Genomic DNA, 9,016 nt, shown 5'->3' with positions numbered 1-9,016 from the left:
AATAGCTGAGTAGTACTCCATTGTGTAGATGTACTACAATTTCTGTATCCACTCCTCTGTTGAGGGACGTTTGGGTTGTTTCCAGTTTCTGGCTATTATAAATAAGGCTGCTATGAACATGGTGGAGCATGAGACACGCAGTTCGTAAACAGGCACACACTCTTCATAAAGAAAATACTACTCCATACAACAAGGGCCAAACTTAAAACCTGTCATCACCTTATTAATTTGCCTTCATGTTGAGTTTAGGACTAGCTTGAAGGTTTTCGGTTAGAGAATGCAGGGTAGACTATGGGGGCCTCCTTGCCTGGTCACATGTCTGGGATCCTATTCTGCCTAAGTCACTTCCCACAAACCATCTCTCCCATCTGATCTCCTCCCCTACATGATAGGGCCACAGTATCTATTTCTTAAGACGGGTGCTGGTACTTAACAAGAGGTGCAAAACCGAGCCAAGTATAACCAGAGTACAGGACACTGGTCTAAAGCTTCAAGATTGCCAAGCCCACCTCACTACATCCCTGTGTACAGTACTAATTACTTTCCTGGTAAGACAATGAAGGCAGATGTAACAGTGATGCAGTAATGCAGGCAGGGTCACAGGGCTAATGAGGAGCAGGAGCTGAGCCAGGATTCCAGCCCCAGCCCACAGAGCTACTCTCTTGGCCATCTGGCCCAGCAGAGCAATCTCTTCCTCTGTGAACGCCACCAAAGACAGGATTCTAATCATATCTCCCAACTGGGCAAAGGCTGAATAAAATAGTGTGGATATGCAAATTATGATAAAATCTCAAAGACACGATTTCAGTGATGCCCTAGTTAGATGAGGCAGGAGGAAACTCCTTTCTTTCTAGCACAGGTAGCTGAGCCCTGCCTGCTGAAGCATGGCCCTCACACGCTGAGTGTTGCTGCAGTAGGCGAGACTGCGCTGCACACATGTACTCTGGGAGGCAGGTCTGGGGGCAGCAGAGTACTTCATAACAGCAGGCAGGGGCACAGGGTATAACCCTGCCACAACCCAAGCGCTCACTCATTCCCAATGGGCGGTTGTGCAGCAATTGGAAACCTAGTGACACACAACAGATGAATTATAAGGACACACAACAGAAAGATTGTTCCAAGAGACAGGACATTTAACACATGGTTTTAAATTATGCATCTATGAAAAACAAATGTGATAAATCTGTATTTTAAGACACAAGAATAATAGAGGATTCATCGATCATTGCCTTACAGAAAGGGGACAGAGGAGTCTACATACAGTTATATAGAGGTTACTATCAAAGTCCCCTTTTGCATTACATGTTTTACTATTCTAGTAAATAAAACCAATTCACAATGGACTATGTGATGAGAGCTGAGAAAGGACTCAGCCAGCAAACTGCCTGTCTCACGGGCCCAAGGACCTGAGTTTGGATCCCAGGAACCCATGGAAAAGCCAGATGCTGGGAGACAGGAGGCAGAGACAGGCAAATCCATGGACAGTCACAAGTACCCTATCATTAGCCATGTTATTTAATAATGTTAAGGCAAGCTGAGAGAATTCCCATCCTTCACTCAGATATATTGAGTTAAGAGTGTATAAGGCAGGGCTGGAGAGATGGCTCAGCAGTTAAGAGCTCCAACTTCCAGAGGTCCTGAGTTCAATTCCCAGCAACCACATGGTGGCTCACAACCATCAGTAGTGGGGTCTGGTGCCCTCTTCTGGTCTGTCTGAAGAGAGTAACTGTGGTGGTGCACGCATATGCATAAAATAAATTTTAAAAAAGTGTATAAGGCTGTGTCAGGATCTCTGGCACACTTTTTTTTTCCTCCAGGCTTGTAGCTGTAGATTAATATGTAGATGACATATGTAATCTGTCTCTTTAGTTCTTTCAATATGTGGCAGAGTCCCAGGCCAGTAACGGACTCTCTCAAGCAAATGGTGGGAGGCACCTAAGGACTCACAACGAGGTCGTTCTCTTACCTTCCACATGGGTGCTGCCCATGCATTCACCCATGCCCACGTGACCCACATGCAAACACATAAACATACATGCACTCGAGGGCATCTACACATACACAGAATGTGTGGTGAACCAAGGAATCCAAGCTAGCTAATTATTTGTAGTTAAAATCCTTTATAAACTTTTAAAAATGTATACCATTAGTCACATTTAAAAAAATATTTTAAATTCTTTCAGTCCTTCTAGCCATGGGGCACAATGAGCCAAGGGTCCTGGGACTCAATTGTTTTATGTCCTCCCTGAAAGTATAGAGACCAGTTGCTCTGGTTACAGTTTACAGATCTATGAAGCTATCCATAGACTGGCAAAAGATCAGCGATGTGAAAATCAAGAATACATGTGCCATCTGATGTGTAAGGCTAGCAAGGGAGACAGTGACATTTCCAGCATCCACCACAGGCCACATGTAGCTCATTGGCTATGTCTTTTACTCCATAAATGGCTGTAGGAAAGGAATGGGTGGATACAGCCCTATTCTGTTGATGGAAGAACCTAAGAGACAGTTTATCTACAGCTCCACATCTGGGAGGAGGAAAACACAAGGTACAGTACACTAGGCCCTGACTCGGCAAGCACTGAGCGAATGGTGGAAGCCTGAGAACTGTCTCTTCATCACAGGCTAACACGGCTCCTCCCTCCATAGCCATGGCTAAGACGCTGTCGCCCCTTTTACTTCTAGATCTGACAGACAGGGCTTTTCCATAAAGGAGAGCAGTACTCAAGGTGCTGTCTTCTAGCTGGGGAGAACCAAAACCAAGACTAAGAGAACATTCTATTACGTTAAGTAGTCAGTACCCGACAGGAGCCTACGAATCCACGGACCATGAGAACATTACAGAACTAAAACTTACGTTTGCTCCTGGAATTCTCTTAAAGCATTATTTTGCAGGTTTCCTTCAAACTTAACATTTCTAAAGTAAGTTTTATTTTTAGCAGCCCCAGTACTTTTTACTGCTCACTGTATTCCAGGAACTAAAATAAGAAAAAATTAAAGTTTTTGTTTGTTTGTTTGAGTCAGGGTTTCTCTGTGTAGCCCTGGCTTTCCTGGAACTCACCCTGTAGCCCAGGCTGGCCTGATCTACAGAGACCTACCAGCTTGAGTCTTTAGAGTGCTGAGATTAAAGGCGTGCACCACCATACCCTGTAACTTTAACTTTTTCAAATCCTATTTTTAATGATGGTTCTTAAACACTTTAACTTCCCTTTTAGCCTACTACCCACCAGAGGTGGTGGAAAAGAAAGGATACGGGGAAGTGGACCTGTTTAGGAAGGTTCTTTGGAGCAACTTCCGTTTGTGTTGTCTGGAAATTGGCAGTTCAGTTTCCAGGTCAGCAGTGGCAGCTCAATCCATTCTCAAACATTTAGGGATACACAAGTACAATATGGCAGAGTCGGAAGACAAACCCGTATCAGCAGCAGTGGCACTACCTAGCAGAGACAGCCAGGCCTCAGACTCCGCACTAGCCAGGAGAGAGAGGCCAGGGAGAAATGCCAGAAGTTCTCAGCTGTGCCTCTCTTATCCAAAAGAAGATCAGCAAAGATGTTAGACCCACAAGCGCTGCACAGCTAGCTCTATAAGCAAGCCTAACTCGGCCTCTGTCACTGTCTGTCGAGTCCTTTTTATACTCTCTCCAAACATCACGCGTCCTCCACAGGTCTTGCCTCAGCTGACATCACTCTGCCAATCAGCCCAAGTTCATGGAAGAAACTGCAGCACACCATCAGAAGGTTTTTGGAGTCCTGACAAATGCAACTCAACTACACAATGTAAGGTGAATCAATACATGCATGCTTTTAGCAAAGAATCCCTCATCACGTCCTTTCATGTGCTTGCTTTAGCAGAACATCCTTTCTCCTGTGTCTGCTTCAGCTAAACTTTCCTTCACGAGCCTGCCCTAGCCTCTCACCTGTGTCCATTTCAGCTAAACATGTTTGCCCCAGCAAAACACCTTCCAACACAACTGACTCTCCTGAGTTCGAGGCCAGCCTGGTCTATACAATGAGTTCCAGGACAGCCAGGGCTACACAGAGAAACCCTGTCTTGAAAAACTAAAAAAGTTTCCACTTCAATACCCAGGTCCAATTTTCTTTTCTTTTTTGTTTGTTTGGTTTTTTTTCTTTTTTTGGTTTTTTTGTTTGCTTTGTTTTGTTTCGAGACAGAGTTTCTCTATATAGCCATGGCTGTCCTAGAACTCACTCTGTAGACCTCTGACCTTGAACTCAGAAATCCACCTGCTTCTGCCTCCCAAGTGATAGGATTAAAGGTGTATGCCACCACTGCACGGCCTCCAATTTTCATTATATAAGAAGCTCACGTTACTTTTATTAAAAAAAAAAAAAGCCTCAAGAATGACATGGCAAACGAAGTAGTGTGTGGTCATGGTGGGCATCTTGGAGGAAGTGCACTCAGAGGACAGAGATATCAGGAGGTGGGTAGAAAAGGCGTGTTCTCTCAAGTAAAAGCCTGTGTGTGGTACTAGGCCCAGTGTCACGCAGGGCAGACAAGTAAGGTTAATGAAACTGGACTTGGGTAAATGTAGAGACAAGGTCAGGGCAGAGCACACCGGGACACTTACAGAAGTGCTCAATGGAGGCTGCAGTTGATGGCAGACACAGCCAACCTTTTGACATTGTGAAATGAAATTATCATCCACAAAATTCACCCATGAGAGCCACACACTCTAGTTACATGAAACAAAAACAAACAAAACTCAAGAAACTTCACCCACATGTCCTAATTCAGTAACTTTTGATTTGTGTGGAGTCACATTCTAGGTACACCAGCACATGGATGAGCCAAAGGCCTTTGTCTTAGTCAGGGTTTCTATTCCTGCACAAACATCATGACCAAGAAGCAAGTTGGGGAGGAAAGGGTTTATTTGGCTTACTTCCACATTGCTGTTGATCACCAAAGGAAGTCAGGACTGGAACTCAAGCAGGTCAGGAAGCAGGAGCTGATGCAGAGGCCATGGAGGGATGTTCTTTACTGGCTTGCTTCCCCTGGCTTGCTCAGCCTGCTCTCTTATAGAACCCAGGACCACCAGCCCAGGGATGGCACCACCCACAAGGGGCCCTACCCCCTTGATCACTAATTGAGAAAATGCCCCACAGCTGGACCTCATGGAGGCACTTCCCCAACTGAAGCTCCCTTCTGTGATAACTCCAGCCTGTGTCAAGTTGACACACAAAACCAGCCAGTACAGCTTTTATCCTGTCTGAGACCTGCTCCCTCAATTAGAGCTTTTTATCAGCTTGTTTATAGTTTTTTGCTTTGGTTTTGAGACAGGGATTTCTGAGTAGCCCAGGATGGCCTTAAACTTGGAATCCATCTTTCTGACCTCCAGAGTGCCAGGATTTTACATGTGCCACCAGGCCTGGCTAATCACAAACATTATCACATGGATAGAGGTATTACCAGGGCACATGTATGTGATCAACACAACTGATTGCAACAGGAAGTAGGTCACAGTATTAGCATCCCTCCTCCATTACAAACAGGCAAGCCCCGTGGTGATGGATGGAGCACCTGACTTGGGAGACTGAAGGAAGGAGATGCGCGCAGCTGCACACCTTCATAACTGTAGTCAGACAATCCTGTCTGGTTTCCATTAAGACTTGCTATTGATTCCAGCGTCTCATCTCTGAATCCCACACTGGTTCCGCCTGACATTTTGGGGCTTCCCATCCCTCAGGGTCTGTCCTGGGCCATGACTGGTTTCTCTGGTGGTGGCATCTCCACTGCGTTTTCAGTCCTGGCACAGAAGACAACTCAACAAAGACCTGCTGAGACAGCCACTGCTGCACTTCCAAGGCTCCTGTCAGTTTCAATTAAGTGCCTGGTGAAAAGCTTTCAGGCATTATGCAGACCATCAAGGTCCAGAGCCCCATGGATGAAGCAAATTATTAACTGGGGCAGACATAATCCCCAACAAACCGTTTAGATATTCCTTATTGCCCCCTGGTCAAGGTTCAGGGCGCTTTTCTTACTGCCTGTCCCGGAAGCAGCTCCAGCGGCTCCAGAGGACACCAGCCACCTGTAACCTGCACCTGCTCTGCTCCGCAGTGCACGCACCAGCTGCTTGGCGAGCGCCTGGCAGGACACAGCTGAAGGCCTTCTTTCCGAAAGCCCTCCACATTTGCAGTTCTCCCCTTCTCCACACAAAATCCCCTAACTACAAAATATTAAAAAAGAGCAACACATCTTTTTATCCTTAGATCTGGCAAGTAGCAGCTGAGTGTCTCATAATACATGTTTACTGAAGGAATACATTAACAAACAATAAATCTGCTCCTACATTACACAAAATATTGACCAGCATCTCATGGAATAAATCTAGGTTTTTCCATTGCTAACAATGGATGGTGTACTTCTTACTATCTCATCCTATAAGCTCATGAATTTAAGGTAAGATGTATGCTTATAACCACCTAACCATAATTCCCCAAGACCCAGAACAGACTCCCACAGCCTCGTTGTGAAGAAATGGCTAAGCCAACAAGGCGAGTTCACAGCTATTGTGAAAGATGCAGGATGCTCTCACTAAAGATCGCTTTTGAAACTGAGCTTGGAAACCCAGGGCTGTGAGCCCGGCTTCTGGGAGGCTGAAAACTGCAAGTTCAAGTTCTTGGGCAAGCTGGTAACAAGGCAACCTTGCCTTGAAAGAAAGGTGCACTGTGTTTCACTGCTCAGCAACACACTTGCCTAACATGTGCATGGCCCTGGGTCTGCTTCCCCATAGAATCTGTGAGGGCATTCAGAATCAAAGGGTGTTTGTTGTGGGGTTTTTTTGTTTGTTTGTTTTTCGACACAGGGTTCCTCTGTGTAGCCCTGGCTGTCCTGGAACTCACTCTGTAGACCAGGCTGGCCTTGAACTCAGAAATCTGCCTGCCTCTGCCTCCCAAGTGCTGGGATTAAGGCTTGCGCCAGGCTTGTTTGTTTTTAAGTAGAATCTGTATGCTGCTCTTTGTCTGGAACTCCTAAACTCAAGCTATCCCCCTAGCTGAGCCTCCCAGGTAGCTGGGATAAAGGCAGGAGCAGCCATGGTAAGCTAACTGCTCCAATGTAAACATGAATTCAAATCACTGTGGAAAGTGTTTTCTAGCCCCCAACCCACTTCCCTCCCTCCCTCCACCCCCTCTCTCTAGCTGAATGCTAAGTGAGGATACATTCACAAAATCTGTATCCTCACCGGTTTGGGCCAACAAGCTGGTTTGTCCAGTTTTCAGTTTTAAGAGAACCCAAGTACAAAATTTGACTGGGCTGGGTTGGAGGCCTCTGGGCTAACACCAACAGGTAACTTTTCCATGTCGTGTGCACCTGCCCGAGCAAGTCTAGGATGCTGTGGACTTAAGTCTTGTCAAAAGGCCCAGTGTGTCATGGAGAGAGCTTCACATTTCATCCTGGAGCGACCCGGCCTCAGCAGTTATCTCCAAGCTGCTTCAGCCCGGTTACTTAATCCCTGGACCTATTATCTTCCCTGTACAGATGGAGAACAAGGAGTACAGGAAGGGTGTAAAATGGCAGGCTGTAGGGGCCCGGCAGTCACCCTGGTTTGAATTCTATCCATTCCTAATCCTGCTCTCAGAGACCCACTCTGTGAGAGGAACTTTCATGCACACCAGGCACGACAAAGCGACTGGAGCACAGCTTTTCTTGTTTAGTTTGAATGAACACTCTAAGCTTCCTGGGCCCACGGGCTCTTGGGGAATAAGGAGACTGGATGGATTAAGTTTTGCAAGCTGGATCGAGGGTTTCAAATTTTATCCAGCCTTGCAAATGTGCCGCATCATATATAGACCTTTCCGTTCACGACCAAATTATGGGCGAGAAAGATTTTCTTCCAGAACCTTGAGGGCTCCATGGCAGCACTATTTTCAGCTGGCTCCAGGCCTGGACTCTAATCTAAATAAAAGCAAATATCAAATCCAGAAGGCTCTCATCCTTGCGCTCCACCTTTCACGCCGTCTGGATGCTAGAAGGAACTCCCAGTTCTCACAAGCATCAAGCGTTGCCGGCTATGAATCTGACAACGCAGGGCTAAGGAGCCTGAGCTGTGAGTGTTGATGAAAAGATTCCTCTACTGGTGCTGATGGGAAATTATTCTGCAAGTTTTATTTCCTGGGCCCAGGTGGCTTGCATAACCCAGCAATCTGCACTAGGAGAAATAAATACGTGCTGACCAGACAGAGCTCACCATTCACTCACTGCACACCACTGGAAAATTCGAGGCCAAATGATTTCTCAAACAAGCCTACCCCTGCGATGATGTAAGTTCTTCCCCTGAACGCGGGGCTGGACCCCTGCGGCGGCGGCGGCGGCGGCGGACCCCACTTGCTAAGTCCTGCCGCAGCCTCGGAGGAGTCGCCGAGCCCGTGCGGGCCGGAGGGGACCCCGCGCGTGCCCGCGCCGCACCCCGCAAGGGCGCGGGGGCTCCCCAGCACCTACCTCGCACTTCCCGCTGCAGGCGGCGAGCAGCAACGCTCTCCAACCGCTGCAACGGCCGCGACGAGCCCGCCCAGAGCCGGCCCCGGTGCCTGCGCCCACGTCCAGCCCGGTGCCCTCCCCGGCTGCGCGTCACAATCCCGCCGCTCACCGTCACGGCACCGGGAGCGCCTCACGCCTCCCGCAGCCCGCGGGCCCGCACCCGCGGCGGCACGCAGCGGCTCCGCGCAGCCTCCAGCCCGCCCGGTGAGCCCGGCCCGCCTCTCGCTGCTCGCCTCGGCGGCCGCCCATCCCACCCCGCCCCGCGCTGGCGCCGCCCATTGGCTCCGCCGGTTGCCAGGCAACGAACAAGCGCGGCCCGCATTGGTCCGGCGAGAGGTAGCCTCCGACAGCCCCCAGCAGACGCCGAGCCGCTCTCCCCCGCGCAGCTGCGGCCACCGCACCTGTTACACCCCGGTTCACCCGGCCGCTGCTCCCCACCCCCAGCCCTCCGCGGGGACCGGGGGAGGGTCCCGGCCGCTTTAGAGCCGGGCCTCCGAAGCCACCCTGCACCCCAACGCTCCCAGGA

The 9,016-nt window shown here is 48.8% G+C and overlaps 1 protein-coding gene across 7 annotated transcripts in view; it reads right to left on the bottom strand.

Moving 5' to 3' along the window:
- The window catches only part of Ssx2ip (SSX family member 2 interacting protein), a 38,781-nt gene extending 30,053 nt beyond the window's left edge, over positions 1 to 8,728 (bottom strand). For 3 of the 7 annotated variants that reach the window (XM_031375763.1, XM_031375766.1, XM_031375767.1), the window contains exon 1: positions 8,452 to 8,585. The gene's annotated coding sequence lies outside the window, so the exon portion shown is untranslated. The other 4 variants (XM_031375764.1, XM_031375768.1, XM_031375769.1 and 1 more) reach the window with 4 other exon arrangements.
- Between the last annotated feature and the right edge of the window lie 288 nt (positions 8,729 to 9,016).

Source organism: Mastomys coucha, unplaced genomic scaffold, assembly GCF_008632895.1.
Source record: "Mastomys coucha isolate ucsf_1 unplaced genomic scaffold, UCSF_Mcou_1 pScaffold16, whole genome shotgun sequence".
NCBI classification, from domain to species: domain Eukaryota; kingdom Metazoa; phylum Chordata; class Mammalia; order Rodentia; family Muridae; genus Mastomys; species Mastomys coucha.
Note: the sequence above shows the minus strand (reverse complement) of the source record. Positions and strands in the feature narration are given on the sequence as shown.